This window comes from Lycium barbarum, chromosome 7, assembly GCF_019175385.1.
Source record: "Lycium barbarum isolate Lr01 chromosome 7, ASM1917538v2, whole genome shotgun sequence".
In the NCBI taxonomy this organism is placed as follows: Eukaryota; Viridiplantae; Streptophyta; class Magnoliopsida; order Solanales; family Solanaceae; genus Lycium; species Lycium barbarum.
Genome location: NC_083343.1, coordinates 115,753,025 through 115,772,735, shown reverse-complemented (window position 1 = coordinate 115,772,735; position 19,711 = coordinate 115,753,025). Strand labels below are relative to the sequence as shown.

Here is a 19,711-nt window from a genome sequence, read left to right as displayed (position 1 = left end):
GAAGATATGTGCTAATTTACTTATTCCAATCATGTATAATTTGTAAAATATAACAATGACACTCCTAAAGATTCAGTAAAACTGTAAAAGAAATACTAAATCTTTTTGGGGCAACATTTTGTAGCGACCCTTAAATCATCACAAAAAGTAAGGATATTTGTGGCACCACAACCAGGTTTGAAATTATCAAATCTATCTCAATTTACACATATTTTTTGCTTCAAACATGTAATTTATTATCACAAACAAGTAGTGAGTTATCAGTTAGCACACAATGCTTTTAATTCTTCTTGCACTTGACTCCTATCGACTAATTCTGACAAATTCTTCCATAACTTGCTACTAGCGAATAAACACCTTAAAGAGGGTATACCTTGAATTTAAAACATGTCTCATATTTCAAACCCTAGTAGCTTACGGCAAATTAATTAAAGTGGAGATTCTAATAAGTATGACCTCTATATAATGATGATCTTAAGCTAGATACATATGAGTTAGGGGTTAGTACTTACCTTGGTTATTCGGAATTTTTAGCGTTGGTTCCTTCAAAATCACCTACAATATATATTAGTGTTCTAAGGCCTAAGCTAGTTAAGTTAAACTTGTTTTGCTTAAATTTCCGAAAAATATTGGAAGTCTTATCTCTACTGCGATGAATAATTTCTCTCTCTCTCTTTTTTTTTTTTTTTTAATTTTTTGTTTTTAACTTTCTGATTCTCCACTGCAATTGCGGTAAATTCATGTCAACGTCGCGGATGCTAATTATCCTATATTGAAGATAACATTAAGTAAATAAAGGAGGCTAATTAGCCTAACATGAAAGATGGAAGGGTCACATATTCTGCATGATATCAAATTAGCAGGCAGAGTTAGAATATCCTGTGCACCCGTTATGGAAAAAAAAAAAAATCACTTGCTTGACCATGAATATATCCAGGGGCGGCGCTATCGGTTAGGCTCAAACCCTGCCGTATTGAAAAAAATTCATTTAGTATGTATCATACCTAAAACATAATTTTCTATGCAAAACTTTAGTCGTAACATGTTCAAGACTTCCAAGTTCATTAGTTCTACTCGTTCAAGGGTCAGTGTATTACAAATAAACAATGACTCAAAACACTAGCAAATAATCACCCCTCTCTCTCTCACACACACACAATTATCCATTAACGTAAAGGACTTAAAAACATTTTCTTGGTACTATTTGTAGTGCGCAGCATTTAATCCTGTTATTGTCTTCTGTACGTTATTTCTTTGATTCCATTATAAATTCCGTGAGCAAGAGAGAACTTACCATTTAGAAAGCAGAGTTAAGTACGAAAAAAATATAACAATTTTTCTTCAAAGTGATGGCTGGAGAAATAGTTATAAAGACATATACTTTGAGTCTCATATTTCTTGCCATCTTCCTCCATTATTACGTAGCTTTTGCGAACCTTATCGTTTCATTGTAAGTACAAAATTATTGTCAGCTTCTCCATTTATAGTCCTTATCCGAATTATTTTGATTATACATATATAACTGATCTTATCTAAGGCCGATTGCGCAAATTTAAAATCCCTTAGTTTCATTTGGATGAGTTATATTAACGTAGTTTTCTTCAAGTGATCTCTCCTTCGGACATGGTTTGAAACCACGGTTTCAAACCATGATTTGAAGCCATGTTTGGACATGTAATTTGGATATCTTAAGTTGTATTTTTTCTTATAGACATAAAAACCCCACAAGTTATGAAACTATCAAAACATTCCCAATTCTAGTACAATCTTACCAAATGAGCAAGTTATAGTTCATAACAAAATTAATATGCAACTAGAAGGCCTTTCTAAAAATTACATCATCAATTGATCAAACTTTAGTTCAATAAAAACGAAAAGTTAACATGAATAGTAATGTAACTACTCTTTAATATAATCCTCCCACATGGTAGACATAAATAAAGGTTGGTGGAAGTTAATGTGGTTGGTAAATGGTTGGTGAGAGTAATTGTTAAAAATATTTACCAACTTATGGGTCTTTCTTTATAAAATATAAATTATGGGCCAAGTTTTATATTTAAATTTTTTGAAACCATGATATGAAATGCATGTTCAAACGCTGGTTTAATCTCATGGTTTCAAACCATGGTTTCAGACCGCACGTCCAAACGCCTACTAAGGATATGAAGTTTATCGGTTTGGCATTTTAACCATTTTGAGTAACTACAGGTACAAAGTTAATAATTTATACATATTAAATGGATTTCTTTAGAAAAATACGAGATTTAGGCCTAACTGCCTAAGCGGACCTCAAAGTGTACATCCGCCCCTGCACATATCTAATATCCTTATGCTGTGCATATACTACTCTCCATTTATGATTCTTATTTGAATGATTTCAAGTAAAAATAAAAATTAATAGTAGTTTATATAATATGGCTTAATTGACGTTGCATGGTATGACAGGTTAAAGAAGCTACGTTGGAAAGGCTCTGCAAATCAAAGAAAATTCTAACGGTGAATGGCAAGTTTCCAGGGCCAACCCTCTATGTCCACAAAGGATCTACTCTTATTGTTTCCAGGGCCAACCCTCTATGTCCACAAAGGATCTACTCTTATTGTTGATGTTTACAACAAAGAGAAATACAATATCACTATTCACTGGTAAGTATATTGGAATTTTCTTTTAGACTTTCCTTTGGTATATATGCACTGTATATACTCCGAGACAGATTCCAAATTTGAAATTTGTGGGTACGAACTTTTTTAGTCCTTTTGTGTTAATGGGTTTTAAAGTAACAATGATTCATACGTATTAAATGAATTTCTTAAGAAAATTATAAGATTTAGGTCAAAGTTAGTGCGTTCTATCTAACCCTTTGCCTGAATGGTATATTGATATATATGTAGTGATGTTAATGTAATAGCTGGTAGTTAGGAGTACAAAGTGTTAGTATGTAGAACTAGAGGTACCTAAGTGTAACTAGTGTAAGTAAATAACAAACTAGTTGGTTAAGCTGTTATGTTTATATATACACAACACTGTACAGTTAGAAACTAACTCAGATATTTTCCATTCAATCAAATTCTTCTTCTCCTTCACTGAGTTCCTCTCTTTACTTAATTTCATTGCTTTTCCCCTTGCTCAATGATGAATCTTAACATGGAATCAAAGCTTAGGGCTAGGAAATTGACAAATTAAATCTTGTTTTTTATTATTTCTCTTAGTAGTTCTTCAAAATCGAGTGGATGTTACTTGCGGTGAAGAAACAATTGTAAAATTATTGAAATTGAACTCATCGTCCATAAAAGTAGCTCAAATTGAACTCGAAAGATTTACAGATTTGTTGTTCAAAAACAAGTTTATTGCAGTCAATTTCTCTTCGATCTTCATCAATAGCGGTATCTGGAACAATTGAAAATGCTTTTGGTGATGTGACGGTAATCGATCATCATCATCATCATTTGTTTCTACAAGCATGTGATACTCCAGGTAGCTCTCTCATCTCAATACAACTAACTGGTTCTGAAAATTATGCATCTTGGAGTAGATACATGAGACTTGGATTGCTAGGTAAAGGTAAACTAGGGTTCATTGATGGAAAATGTGCAAAAGATAAGTTTAACTCATCTTTACATGATTTGTGGGATAAATGTAATGCAATAGTTCTTTCATGGATTATGGTATCTGTTAGCAAAGAATTACTTAGTGGATTAGTCTATGCATCTAGTGCACAGAAGGTGTGGAATGATTTGAAGGAGAGATTTGATAAAGTTGATGGCTCTCGAATCTTCTATTTGCACAAAGAAATAGCAACCTTAACGCAAGGAACTCTCTCTGTTGCCACATATTTCTCTAGAATGAAAGAATTATGGGAGGAGTTTGACTCACTAATGCCATGTCCAGGGTATCCTTGTCCTGAATCTAAGACATATGCAGATCATTTTGAGTATCAAAGACTAATGCAGTTCCTAATGGGTCTAAATGAGTCATTTACTCAGTGTAGATTTTAGATCATGATGATGTATCCAGTACCTAGTGTCAACAAAGCTTATTATCTGATTATTGCTGAAGAATGTCAGAGAATTTTAGGAAACTCCAACCCTGTTAATAGTGTAGGTACAGCTGATGGAATGGCTTTCTTTGGTGGTAGAAGTAATATGAATGTCAATGGCACCAGTGGGAAACAAAGCAACACTCCATCTGAGTACTTCTAAAGCCTGGTTCATTGCCCAGATGGATGCTCACAATGCATTCTTGCATGGTGATCTGGTGGAAGATGTTTACATGGTTATTCCTCCAGGCGTTTGCAGACAAGGGGGTCAAGGTAAAGTCTGCAAACTAAATAAATCCCTATATGGTCTTAAACAGGCTCCAAGGCAATGGAACCTAAAGTTAACAGATTCCCTGATAAACCTTGGGTTTGTTCAAAGTCACTATAACTACTCACTCTTTACCAAGAAGGAAGGGGGTGGCTTAATAGTTGTACTAGTATATGTGGATGATCTTTTGATCACTGGCAGCAACATAGCATTGATAAATAGAACCAAGAATGATCTGAAGCTAAAGTTCAAAATGAAGGATCTAGGCGAGTTGAAGTTCTTTTTGGGTATAGAATTTGCCAGGTCCAAGGAGGGTATTGTTATGAGTCAGTGCAAATATGCTTTGGAGCTTATATCTGAAATGGGTTTGAGTGGTGCCAAACCAGTGCAAGCACCTCTAGACCCCAATCTTAGACTGACATCTACTAAGTACGACACTTATGTGAGTGAGTCAAAGAATGATGTAACTACCAAATCAGTAGAAGATAAACCTCTTGCTGATGTTGGGAAGTTTCAAAGGTTAGTGGGCAGGCTACTATACCTTACTATGACCAGAGTAGACATATCCTTTGTAGTTCAGTCTCTTAGTCAGTTTATGCATGCACCTAAGGAGTCACATATGGAAGCAGCATTAAGGGTGGTAAGATACATTCAATCAGCACCAGGTCTGTTACACCCCGCACTTTCAGAGCATGAGCATTCCATGTACATCACCGTAGTAATGGAGTATCGGAGATGTCCCATGATGTTTTGGAAGGTACAAGCCATGGGAAGTATGTAACAATGAAGTAAAGGATGAATTACGATCTCGTAAGTCGTAATCGGGAAAGACTATTTTGAAACACAAGAACATGGCCATTATTAAGTATAATAAACGATAAATATCATGTATGGAGAGTTTCGGAAGATTTAGAGATCAAGCAAATTGAAGAAAATAAGCTAGACAAAAATTTGAGAAATGTTGGGCAAATTTTTAGTCAACTTTGGAGGGGCATATCTCCTAGTATATTAGGAGTTTTAAGGTGTTTCAAAATCCTAAAATGAATTTCGTCGAGTCTAGTTTCTAACACAACAAACCATTCCTCGATAGGACATCAGAGTAGAGAATTACGAACGTTACAAACTGAGCTGTCAACGCAGAAACAGGGTTGCTACAGTGCCACTACAGTACTGCTACAGTACTGCCGACCTTGGCTGCTATAAAAGGGGTTAAAACCCCAATTTTCTTCATCCTAAACCTCTCAAAATTTCCAGAAAATTCAGCCATCAAAAGGGCTCTTAAATCTCACATAGAATTGAGGATTTTGAGCAATTTTCAAGCTACGGAATACCAATCGAAGTCCGGACGACTTGTAGTCGCGATTATCATTCCGTTTTGTGTTGGAGTGAGCTTGATAACAAGTAGAGATTGAAGATCTTTCTACCTTAGTAAAAATAAGGTATGAATCATAGAATCTTTTTTCTTTATCAACTTTGATTAAGGAATATTTGCAAGAATAAAGGTTATAGTTTGTTGTGTTGATGTTGTTGATTTATGGATTGAGGTTTGAAGAAAATTTTGGATAAAATATATATATTTATCTTGTAGAATGTTGAGGATATTGTTGTTGATGTTATTGGTTGTTGAATTGGAATTTCGGGCTAGGCATATAAACAGGGGAGATGCTGCCCGAATTTCGACAGAATCTAAAAGGAATTTTAATTAAGGGCTTAAGACGAGCGTATGATGATGATCCTAACAATAGTATGAATGGTTGTATATGTAGATTACGAGGCTACGAATAATCTTAAGTGAATTGCAAGACAGGAAGTAAGTTGGGAGTCGTGAAATTTTCTTCCAGGTATGTTAAGGCTAGTCCCTTTCTTTCTAAAGGCATGATCCTTTCGTTATAAACCTTTGTGTCATACCCATAATATTACTAGTTTCACAAATGCTAGATTTCCACGAATTTCGTGATCCTTGTGATGTTATTGAGCTTCTAAAGGCATGATTCTTTTCCTACCAAACTATGCATGAATTCCATGAAAATTTTCATTTCCAAAAATGTTAGAGATTCGTGACTCTTAAAGTTTTTATGGTATATTGATTTATGTTAGAGACTTTGCAGACAGAGTCACGCATATAGCATGTCAGTCTTGCAAGCGGCTCTGCAAGTCGATGTATCATTATGCATTATGTTACAAATTTCATATGATTACAGATTTTACTTGATTTGAGAAAGACAAAAAGAATGTTTTTGAAAAGTTTTCATTATGCATTTCATTTCGTGATTTAAGAGTCCAGTGAGATTATGAATATAACGAGAACCAGCGGGTTCGCTTGGCTCTAAGAAAAAGGGTCGGGTGCCCATCATACCCTATCAGGACTGGGGGTGACAAGACAGAGTCACGCATATAGCATGTCAGTCTTGCAAGCGGCTCTGCAAGTCGATGTATCATTATGCATTATGTTACAAATTTCATATGATTACATATTTTACTTGATTTGAGAAAGACGAAAATAATGTTTTTGAAAAGTTTTCATTATGCATTTCATTTCGTGATTTAAGAGTCCAGTGAGATTATGAATATAACGAGAACCAGCGGGTTCGCTCGGCTCTAAGAAAAAGGGTCGGGTGCTTATCATATCCTATCAGGACTGGGGTGTGACAAATTGGTATCAGAGCAGTTCGTCCTAGGGGTTGTCTGCAAAGTCGTGTCCAGTAGAGTCTTGTTTATGGGTGTGAAGCGCGCCACACTTATAAACAAGAGGCTGCAGGGCATTTAGGAACCATTGCCCTTTCTTTCTTATCCTAGATCGTGTCATAGAGCTAAATCATAGGATATGATGTCCCTGATCCTAACCCAAATATTTTGATCATGGATAAGCAGTTGATTATGTCGCTACGAGAAAATTGCTTCGAATTGAAGTTGTTCATTCGAAAGGTATGTTTCCTGTTTTATTAATATGGATAGACGTTGATATAAGAACTTGAGCAGGATATTATGGGTATTTGTGATTGCTCTGTGGGGCATTGGATGTGTTTTCTGGGCTGTGTGCAGGAATGAGGTAGTATAAATTATAGAGGAAACTCTGTCGAATTTTTTTTTTTTGCAAATTGAATTGTTTGCATGTCTATAGAGAAAGAGTAAAGGGAAAATGTGACCATCAGCCGTTTGGTAAGTCATGATTGAAGGAACAAGTATGAGACGCTTTCAAAGAGAAGTTCTAGAATGATCTTAATTTAATTTAAGAGAGGAATCCTGGAGGGAAAAATGATTAGTAGTTAAGAAACTAGGATGAGTTGCATCCGAGATTTCGACGGATTAGGACCTATTGGAAACATAAAGAAAGTTGACATCAGGAACTCAAATACAGTATTACGATTTATAGATTAGATTGGTTAGTAGGTGATAACAAAGAGATATTGACATGGGAAGGAAGTTAACGAGTACGGAAAAGTTCCACCCTAGAAGTATATATATATATATATATATATATATATATATATATACGAGATCAAGGTAGGTTTGTACTCATCATAGAATGTCCTGCAAACTTCTAAGTAGATACTATTAAGTGGCAAACGGGGAAAAGAGCACTTTAAGAGCAACAGAAATCTAGGAGGACCTTCAGGACAGAAGTACGAGAAAGTGCGGTCATGAATTGATTAAAGGAAGTTATGTGATTGGCGACTATGAGAGGAAGTTTAATAAATTAATAAGGTTGGCCAAGGGTAGACAGTGATGGCATACGACAGTAGACTTGGGATAGAGATACGATTATAAAGGAAACAAGACGAATATACGAGAAATAAACATACATACGAGCAAGCTATGCTATCGTAAAGGGAAATAAGAAATGAACGAAGGAAGAAAGAAAAGGGCGTATTTTACAAAAAAGTCATGATGAGAACAAGAATCGGTGGGACATTAGGAGGACTATGACGCATGATTATGATACAAACAATTAGTTAAGAGAAACCATGGGACACTATGAGCTAAATTAAGAAAAGGATGAATCGCGAGAATATGAGAGAAAGTATCGACTTTTACTGGTATGATATAAAACCAACTCGGAATCGAGAACCAAGAGTAAGAGGAATCTCAAGGGTACTGGGGAAAGGATGCCTATGAGTACTTATAAGTTGATGGAAATGCGATGAAAGTATGATTAATGATATATTTCTCGATATATAGGCTCGGGTGAAGGGCAAGCTTCGATGTAAGGAACTCTTTAAGTGGTGACTTGACGGATAAGGTATGTAAGGTGTTCATTTTCCTTCTTTCTTTGGCACGAACCTAACTAGAACATGAACATGAGTGTTCCATAACAACTTCACTCTATTCCCATGCTTTGTATATCAAATATTAATGTCTTGTTATTTGATTGATTCTTGGAAATATTATTTTACGCATCATCGATTACTCCTTTGGACTCGATACGAATTCCATAAGCTATTCGGATACTATCGACCTCATGTCACTCCGAAAGGCCAAGATTAGATTATTGACTTCTCATTCAAAAATCAGCCTCAGAACATTGCGCTTTCCTTCTGCGAGGAAGGCGGAGTCCTGCGCAGAAAGCTTCAGGACATTGCGCTTTCCGTCCGCATTGCGAAAGGAAAGCGGAAGGCCTCAGAACTTTCAGCTTTTCGTCCGCATCGCGGAAGGAAAGCGGAAGGTCTCAGAACATTGTGCTTTCCTTCCGCATCGCGGAAGGAAAGCAGAATCCTGCACAGTTTTTTTTTTCGGTCCATACCAATAATGGTATATACGTATGAATAAATGTAATGCACTATTCTACGGCTGAAAGAGCATGGTATAGTCGGGCATAATATAAGGAGCCTAACGAATTCTAATGTCACCATTGATTCATTAACCTAGGGGACTATTAGGCATGAAGGAAGGAAGTGGTTTGAGTTGTGTCCAATATGTGTGGACATTTGACTTGATACAAGAATTCAATTAGCAAAAGAGAAATAAGTCAAACCATGCGATGATAGTAACTCTGGCATTATATGGACTAAAGAAGTTGAAGGATCGCTAGGGTCAGCCAATTGACTACCAAGGACGGTCAATACTCGAATGTTACTGGTATATGAGGACATTCTTAGACGAATTAGAATATTTCCTAGTACAGAAGAAGGAAATGTATTGGTTTGAAGGAGGCAAAAATTCGAGATGAACTAATATAGCAAGGATGTACTAACGAAAAGTGAAAATGGACTAAATGCAAGTATATTATGAGACAGACAGGAGAAATGAGGCATGACAAAATAATGAAGGTTTAGCAACTCAAAGGAAATAAGTTTTGTCAATGCAATACGTTGTGTTCCGGGCTATGATTCGAATTGCTCGTACCAGAGAAATATTTTGTTACAAGTAAATATGCAGCGAACGTACCCCAAAAAGGTAACGGAGGAAGTGAGAAGGCCTACAAGTGATCAAGGATAAGTATCAGGGACAGACGGGATTACTAAAGAAAAATCGCGGCGTTGGAAGAGATGAGAGTTTTAAAAGAGGAATATTTATAGGAATCTCAATGATTGTCAAAAGAAAGAAAGGCAGTATGCCTATGGATAGCACGACAGCAGTACTACCTGAGATTTGAAAATATCTCCTGCGTCGGGAAATTATAAGTCACCATTTATATCAAATCGTGAGAGTATATGTCATAGGACCATATAAATAATCGTCCTGATAAAATGGCTAGTAAAATAGTGTGGGGACGACAATAAATATTTGAAGAGGAATGGAAGCTAGTTAAGTCTCAATTAGCCGCTGCTATAGGAGAGCCAAGGACTTAAAGAGGGGAAGCACACTTGTATTGAAAGGAAGTTGTAATTAAGTAAGATTTTGTTTAGTCTCATGCTAATGAGTTATTTGGTAATGATGTCAAGATTAGAGGAGGGGAAATTGGAGGAAAGATTCAAACAAGGATTTGAAAATATTTTGAATAGTAGATTAGTATGTTGTAAGTATAATCTTGTTATGAGGGATAACAATGATGACAAGAAAGTGTTGTATACAAGTGTATAAAGGATGGTGCTGAGGTTGTTGTATGGGTTGAATTGAGTCCCATTTGAATATAAATCCCTTGGCTATGGTATTTTTGACGCATTGGATGAATAATCTGAAGTAAAGTAATTAATGAGAATAATAAGCCCTTAGCAAGGAAATGCTATTGCAAACCATCTGGGCACTACCATAGGTGGAACTATGATGACAATACAAGGAATTAAGCAGTCCGACTAAGGAATTAAAAAGGAGATGAGATGTTATGTATGTAAAATCGATTAGTACTAAGAGGAATAATCTAAAGTAGCACTAGAGAAGCAAGCAAGGAAAAGTGCCGCAGCTAAATAAGAAAGTTGCCCACTAGTAGAGAAATAGAGGGCTGCGAAATAAAAGGAACTAAGTTAACGGAAGGTGAAGTCGTGAAGACAAGAGCGCAGGAAACGGATTCAAGGATATAACTAAAGGAGATGGACATTTAAGGAATTAAGAGATCCGCTTGATTGGTAAACCAAAATGATAGATAAGTGCGCCAAACTATGGGAAAAACGTATTAAGTGAGAATCGGGCAAAGGTTAAAAGTAGAAGGAGAACCCCAAAGGAAATGATCAAAGGATATCACGTTCGATTAGATCAATCGGGTGAGAATGAAACCTCATGGAACAAGCAACATGATGGCTCTTATTGGAAAAAGGGATGAATGAAGGTTACAGACAAAGGAAAGAATGAAAAGATTCGAATTCGCTGCATGACTAGGAATCTTGGTTATTCTTCGACAAATTTCTGAATTCACCCCCAAGTTATTAGCCGAACTAAGGGTCAGAAACTTTAAGAGTAAATTGAAGGAAGAGAAATTAAGCGAGACATTTCCGTGTTACACTAGTTGAAAGATAAAGTATCGCAAAGATTAATTCGACTGCTATAGAAAGAAAGGATGCTAAAATGTGACCAGTCTCGCGGTTACCTTAAGGAAGTAAGAATAAGAATAAGTCAACTCCAAGAAGACAAAGGCTTGGGACATCTGTGAAACGTAAGAAAGATACGTGGAGATCGAAGAGAACAAGAATTTCTGAATAAAAAAAAAGATGAGATCAAAATTGAATAAAAGTATGTGGTAAGCACGGGATGAAAGGGAATACAAGAATGTAAACAATGAAGGCTGAAGAGACAATGAAAACGATAAAGCATGGAGAGTTAGTAGATAGACAAATAATAAGGAAAGGGATGACCTTGAGTACAAGCATAAATTTTGGCTACAAAAGAAGAAGGATAAACTACATAACTCGGATAAGTTTAGTTTTAAATGAGCAATTAAGACGACAAGTAAGTAAAGTAAATACCGACAAATACAGGTAAGAACATTGACATCTATCTCAAAGCAAACTCTACCTCAACATTCGAGGACGAATGTTTTTTTAAGGGGGGGAGAATGTTACACCCCGTACTTTCAGAGCATGAGCATGCCATGTACATCACCGTAGTAATGGAGTATCGGAGACGTTCCATGATGTTTTGGAAGGTACAATCCATGTGAAGTATGTAACAATGAAGTAAATGATGAATTACGATCTCGTAAGTCGTAATCAGGAAAGACTATTTTGAAACACAAGAACATGACCATTATTAATTATAATAAACGATAAATATCATGTATGGAGAGTTTCGGAAGATTTCGAGATCAAGCAAATTGAAGAAAATAAGCTAGACAAAAATTTGAGAAATGTTGGGCAGATTTTTAGTCAACTTTGGAGGGGCATATCTCCTAGTATATTAGGATTTTTAAGGTGTTTCAAAAGCTTAAAATGAAGTTCGTCGAGTCTAGTTTCTAACTCAATAAACCGTTCCTCTCTAGGACATCGGAGTAGAGAATTACGAACATTACAAACTGAGCTGTCAACGCAGAAACAGGGCTGCTACAGTGCCACTACAGTACTGCCGACCTTGGCTGCTATAAAAGGGGTTAAAACCCCATTTTTCTTCATCCTAAACCTCTCAAAATTTCCAGAAAATTCATCCATCAAAAGGGCTCTTAAATCTCACATAGAATTGAGGATTTTGAGCAATTTTCAAGCTACGGAATACCAATCGAAGTCCGGACGATTTGTAGTCGCGATTATCATTCCGTTTTGTGTTGGAGTGAGCTTGATAACAAGTAGAGATTGAAGATATTGCTACCTTAGTAAAAATAAGGTATGAATCATAGAATCTTTTTTCTTTATCAACTTTGATTAAGGAATATTTGCAAGAATAAAGGTTATAGTTTGTTGTGTTGATGTTGTTGATTTATGGATTGAGGTTTGAAGAAAATTTTGGATAAAATATATATATTTATCTTGTAGAATGTTGAGGATATTGTTGTTGATGTTATTGGTTGTTGAATTGGAATTTCGGGCTAGGCATATAAACAGGGGAGATGCTGCCCGAATTTCGACAGAATCTAAAAGGAATTTTAATTAAGGGCTTAAGACGAGCGTATGATGATGATCCTAACAATAGTATGGTATATGTAAATTACGAGGCTACGAATAATCTTAAGTGAATTGCAAGACAGGAAGTAAGTTGGGAGTCGTGAAATTTTCTTCCAGGTATGTTAAGGCTAGTCCCTTTCTTTCTAAAGGCATGATCCTTTCGTTATAAACCTTTGTGTCATACCCATAATATTACTAGTTTCACAAATGCTAGATGTCCACGAATTTCGTGATCCTTGTGATGTTATTGAGCTTCTAAAGGCATGATTCTTTTCCTACCAAACTATGCATGAATTCCATGAAAATTTTCATTTCCAAAAATGTTAGAGATTCGTGACTCTTAAAGTTTTTATGGTATATTGATTTATGTTAGAGACTTTGCAGACAGAGTCACGCATATATCATGTCAGTCTTGCAAGTGGCTCTGCAAGCCGATGTATCATTATGCATTATGTTACAAATTTCATATGATTACAGATTTTACTTGATTTGAGAAAGACGAAAAGAATGTTTTTGAAAAGTTTTCATTATGCATTTCATTTCGTGATTTAAGAGTCCAGTGAGATTATGAATATAACGAGAACCAGCGGGTTCGCCTTGGCTCTAAGAAAAAGGGTCGGGTGCCCATCATACCCTATCAGGACTGGGGTGTGACAAGGTCTAGGTCTGTTTATGCCTTCACAAAGCTCAGAACTGCTAACTACATACTGTGATTCAGACTAGGGGACCTGTCTAGAGACTAGGAGATCAGTCACAGGCTACTTAGTGAAATTTGGGAATGCCTTGGTATCTTGGAAATCTAAGAAGCAAGAAACAGTGGCTAGAAGCTCTGCAGAAGCTGAATTTAGAAGCATGGCTTCAACAGCTGCAGAAGTAACTTGGCTGATTGGGGTGTACAAAGAACTTTGTGTGGAAGTCAAGCTACCAGTATATCTCTACTGTGGCAGCAAAGCTGCTATGCAAATAACATCCAATCCTATCTTTCATGAAAGAACTAAGCACTTTGATATTGATTGTCATTTTGTCAGAGAGAAACTCATACAAGGAATGATCAAGACTCATCATGTACCAACAACAGAACAACAAGCTGATTTGCTAACCAAAAGCTTAGGCAAGAGTCAACATCTATATTTGCTGTCCAAGCTGGGCTTGAAAGACATCTTCCAAGCATCAGCTTGAGGAGGGGTGTAGTGATATTAATGTAATAGCTGGTAGTTAGGAGTACAAAGTGTTAGTATGTAGAACTAGAGGTACCTAAGTGTAACTAGTGTAAGTTAATAACTAACTAGTTGGTTAAGCTGTTATGTTTATATATACACAGCACTGTACAGTTAGAAACTAACTCAGATCTTTTCCATTCAATCAAATTCTTCTTCTCCTTCACTGAGTTCCTCTCTTTACTTAATTTCATTGCTTTCCCCTTGCTCATTGATGAATCTTAACAATATACCCTTATTATATACATGTCCTGTCTACCACTTAATTTAATTAGTACAGTATTAATTCTATATTACTTGATAAAATAGATATAGTCACATTAATTTCACGCATAGCCATACGACTTTCAACTTTATTCCACCAAAGCATAAAAATAATATATATGTAATTGAAAATAACTCAACTTGCCTGTATATCACAGATAATAAAAAAGATAAATTTGATCCCAGTTTCCATCTTTGAGAGATAGTTTTTTTTCTTTCAAATTCCATATCATGACATAGGATGCTAATGGCTATCTGATGAGCATATTAATCCTCAATACCAAAGAATTTTTCTTTTTCGTCTGTTCTTTTCGACTTAATTTAGTGATTCAACTTCAAAATATATGTACCAGGCATGGAGTGAAACAATCGCGAAATCCCTAGTTAGATGGCCCTGAATATATCACTCAATGTCCAATTCAACCAGGCTCTAAATTCAGGCAAAACATCGTACTTTCTGACGAAGAAGGTACTATGTGGTGGCACGTGCACAGTTCATGGGCGCGTGCCACAGTTCATGGTGCCATTGTTGTGTACCCGAAACCTGGTACTGGTTATCCTTTTCCCAAGCCACATGCTGAAATACCAATTATTTTAGGTATAATTATTAATTCTTTCTTCTAAACATCTTATTTTAATTGAATATGCATATAAATTTATTTTAACTCTCACAAATTCACATTAAATTTCCATATTCTTAAATCTGATTATTTTTAGCTGAGTGGTGGAAGGACAGTGTTATGGTGGTTGTAAAGGAGTTTATTAGCTCAGGAGGTCAACCTAAGAATTCTGATGCTTTTATGATTAATGGTCAGCCTGGTGATCTTCATCCATGTTCAAATCATGGTAGGTACCCAATTGATATCACAAAGTTAAAGCCATTGATCTTTACCAGTTTCTATACACTAAAGTATTAATTACTGTAACTAAAATTAGAAAACAAATTGTGGTTGTAGATTTTTTTTTTTCATTGAACTCATCGTTTTCCTATTATTGGCTATACGATAGCAACACATTTGATTATTGATCCCTCACTATTAATTGCTACCCAGCCGTACCCCAATAAAAACTTTAATTATAGTTTAACTTTTAAATACCATTATTATACGTAAAAGAAAGAATTTTCAGGTTATCTAAATGATAATTGTAGGTTAAGTGATCTATTATATCATGTTTAAAAGTTTAGTTATATGTATCAACAATGTAAATAAATTCTTACACTGTTAGGTCACACAATAGATATTTATAGGTAGCCCACCATAAAAAGTAAGATTTGCAATCTTGAAAACAAAAATTTAATACCTGCTACGTACACTACAAAAAAATGGGTAATTTGCGGAGGTTGAAAGTTGCAATTCGCGGAAGTTTTAGCCTCCACTAGTTGCTAGAAGAGGTTGAATCAATAGTATGTATAAATTCGTCTACTATCAATGTATATAAGTTAAACTTTATGTTTACACACACCTATAGCTGTAAAAGTTCTTTATCGTATGTATAATTGTTAAAGGATTTCCATACTGTATATCCGGACACTAAAGTAATAGTCGGCAAATATATATTTTGTATAGTAATGTATGATATACATAAAATATACATATTTTATACATAATAGAGTATTTTTTCTAGAGAATGCAATAAATTTTACCAACCAACCAAATGTGTAACTTGGCTAAGTTAATTCAAAACTTTAGCCCATTTAGGATACATTTTCCTTATCCTTCATTCTTTTTCTTTCTTGGGCAGGAACTTTCAAGCTAGAAGTTAAGCCTGGAAAAACTTATCTACTAAGGATTTTGAATGCTGCAATGAATGAAATTCTTTTCTTTGCAATTTCAAATCACAAATTAACGGTTGTTGGAACAGATGGAAGCTACACAAAGCCATTAACAAAAGATTTCATAGCCATAAGTCCTGGACAAACACTTGATTGCCTATTAAAAGCCAATCAAGAACAAAATAATCTTTACTACATGGCTGCTAGAGCATATACCAATGGTACTAATGTCCAATTTGATAACACAACAACCACAGCCATAGTGAAATATGAAGGAAATTATAAAATTTCTTCACCTATTTCACTCCCTTACTTACCTTCTTACTATGACACACCTTCAGTTGTTAATTTCAGCGGTAGCCTAAGAAGTTTAGCTTCGAAAAAGCACCCGATATCTGTCCCGATTAAAGTGAAAACAAGGTTAGTTTCCACTGTCTCGGTGAACTTATCACCATGCCCAATAAATGGTACAAATGTTACGACGTGCCAAGGACCAAATGGGACGCAATTATATGCCAGTATGAACAACATAAGTTTCGCGACGCCCTGGTATAACATACTCGAGGCATATTATTATGGTGTCAAGGGCGTGTTTGGGACAAAATTTCCAAGTTTTCCACCGTACGTGTTCAATTACATTGATGATGTTTTGCCTTTGGAGCTTGAATTGGCTGAATTTGGGACACAAGTGAAAGTATTGAAGTATAATACAACAGTTGAATTGGTGCAACAAGGGACTAATGGGGTCACTGGATTAGACCATCCAATGCATTTACATGGTTACAGTTTTTATGTTGTTGGTTTGGGATTGGGTAATTTTGATGAAAAATTGGATCCAAAGAAGTATAATCTTGTTGATCCCCCTCGAAGCAACACTGTAGCTGTACCTAAAAGTGGTTGAGTTGCCATTAGATTTAGACAATCCAGGTATTTAAGTCTTCCTCATAAGGCATTACTTGCATTATCGTTTTTACTTATCGGATATAACTTATATATACTGATAGTATTAAAAAGAGTTTTTAAATTATTGATACATAGTCTAATCTGTGATAGCAAGTTAACCACCTTTTCAGGTTACCAACTAATGTTTATTATATATATCTATCGGTAATTACCTTATAAATGACTTTATTGTTTAATAATCGATTTGAACAGGGCATATCTGTGATAGCAAGTTAACCACCTTTTCAGGTTACCAACTAATGTTTATTATATATATCTATCGGTAATTACCTTATAAATGACTTTATTGTTTAATAATCGATTTGAACAGGGCATTTCTAGTGGTATCAAACCGCAGGTATGTCGGGATATCTTATTTGTCCATCAGAAAACTGGATATCTCCACAAAAGAAGATTTTAAGTTCAATTCATTTGTTTAAAGAAATACTAAACACTCTTTACTTCCTCCGGTCCGTAACAATTGATTCTTTATCCTTTCAAATTTGGTCCAAAAGAAGTACTTTTAGAAAACCATGAAAGTATTAGTAAGTGTGTGTGTGTTTTTTTTTTCCAATTTACCTTCGTCTAATAAAATAATCTGAACAAATTTCTAAAAAGTCTTTTAAAAATTCTTTGCAATTTCCTATGAGTAGATCAGGAAATTTAGTCAAATAACTCTCTTAACGAGCAATTTTTTTAATCAATGTGTCAAAACTTTAAAAATTACTTATTGTGGAGAGGAAGGAAGAATTACTATATCACAATTATTGTTAACCTCTTATTTTTCATTTGTTATTGTTTTAGGAGTTTGGTTTATGCATTGCCATATTGAGCGTCATCTTACATGGGGGATGAAGACTGTCTTTATAGTGAAAAATGGACGCAGGCCCGAAGAACGCATTTTCTCTCCTCCTAGGGACATGCCACCTTGGTGATTTTTCTAGTATTTCTTTCACAAATTACTAATATATTTCTATGTGTTTATCATTAGTAGTGATTATATTATTGAAGGAAACTATCCTGATAAAAAGAATTTGTGGAATTAATAGTGTATGTGAAACAAACCGAGAGTAGACAACTCTCGTTCGATATAACTGACTGTCTATATTGAACGAACTGGAATTACAAAGTAGTACGTAAATTCAACAGAGCTAAGAAGAAAGGGGTGAGAATTAAACTGATACAGACTTTTCTCAACAATATGCATAAACATTACTTGTTCTAATCTATCGTCCTTTTAAACAATTTGCCAATTGGGCCTAGATTCCAAATAAAACTCTCCAATATTTTACTCGGTCCAATAATACCGACCGAATCAGTTTCTGACCCTTAGGAAGAAAGCTTGGTTCACAACAGTGTGTATATAAATATATAGCACCTGAATTGACGTTAATTGTTATCTTTTCATATGTAAATAGCATACAACTCCTAAAGTTAGTTAATACTGGACGAGAATTTCCACATCCTCGCTATCAACACAATAGTAATATCTCATCGTATTACCTTTACACTACTACTCCCTCCCTTTCAAAATATCTGTCACATTTTGCTTTTCGAGAGTCAATTTAACTAATATTTGGAGTTAAATTAAATTAGATTAATTCAATATTTAAAAATTAAAATCTAGACATTCTCAAACTATATGAAAAATATTCTAAGTTGTAATTCTTCTCGTACCAATATGGTGGAAAAATATATCTTAAAATGTTGGTCAGAGTTCATGTAATTTTACTTTTGAGAAGCAAAATATGACTAATATTTTGGGACAGAGACAGTACTAAAATTTGAGGTTTATCAAAATCTGATAGTCTATTTATTAGGGGAGGACAAACATGAGAATAAAGAGCAACCTGATATTTTTAGCACGATTCACTTTGATATTATAATTTTTTGTGGCCTATCCTGAGGTGTACTTGTGTTGATGTAATGCACAAAACTATCAGGTTATGGTAGTTTTTGTGGTGGTAGTGCAGAGGAAAATATGTGAAGTTGAGGATAGTTCATTAACAATCTCAAATGCTTGCGTTTGATTTGAATGAATTGGAAACAAGGAAAAGCGGCCGATAATTGAATCAATCGAAGTTATTTTTATATTTGCATGTTTGCAAAGAAAGTTGGCTACTAATTGTCAAATTGAATTGCTAGCTAGTATTACTAATTAACACACCGAACAGATAAATTAGCAACTAAATTGAGGCGAAAACACATTCAGCCTCAACGTATGAAGTCTCCATAGGCTTAATTTGTGTGCACAAATATAAAAAAATTAGCAAGACTCATCTCTCCTTGGCTACCTTAGTCAAAACGGGTTTACTTCTTAAGCCTCAACTGGCCTCAATCTTGTTTTTCTCTAAAAATCTTTGGCCTGAGCTCCATCCGCGATTCTTGACGTACTTCCTGTCCGGCTTTTTTCACATCTTGCCAAAATTCTTGCTTGAATTTTTCTAAATATTGTGCTATTTCCATCCGCAGATCTTGACGTATTCCCTGTCCGGCTTCTCTGATCTTTTGCGATAATTCATCTTTCCCTATTGCCTGTCCGGCTTCTTTAACCTCTTGCGAAAATTCTTGCTTGAATTCCTGTAAATCTTTCCCTATTTCCACCCGCAGCTCTTGACGTATTCCCTGTCCGGCTTCTTTGATCTTTCGCAAGAACTCATCTTTTCTTTTTTCCATATCTTGTCCGGATTTTTTCACATCTCGCAATAATTCTTGCTTGAAGTTCTGTAAATCTTTCCCTATTTGCA

The 19,711-nt window shown here is 35.2% G+C and overlaps 1 long non-coding RNA gene and 1 pseudogene across 1 annotated transcript; both read left to right on the top strand.

Annotated features, from left to right (window-relative positions):
• The first annotated feature begins 13,619 nt into the window (after nucleotides 1-13,619).
• On the top strand, nucleotides 13,620-17,036 carry LOC132601799 (laccase-15-like; annotated as a pseudogene).
• A 148-nt stretch (nucleotides 17,037-17,184) lies between these two features.
• On the top strand, nucleotides 17,185-18,058 carry LOC132603918 (uncharacterized). Its single transcript, XR_009568571.1, has 2 exons — nucleotides 17,185-17,322; nucleotides 17,769-18,058. It is a non-coding gene; the product is annotated as an uncharacterized LOC132603918 (long non-coding RNA).
• The last annotated feature ends 1,653 nt before the right edge of the window (nucleotides 18,059-19,711 follow it).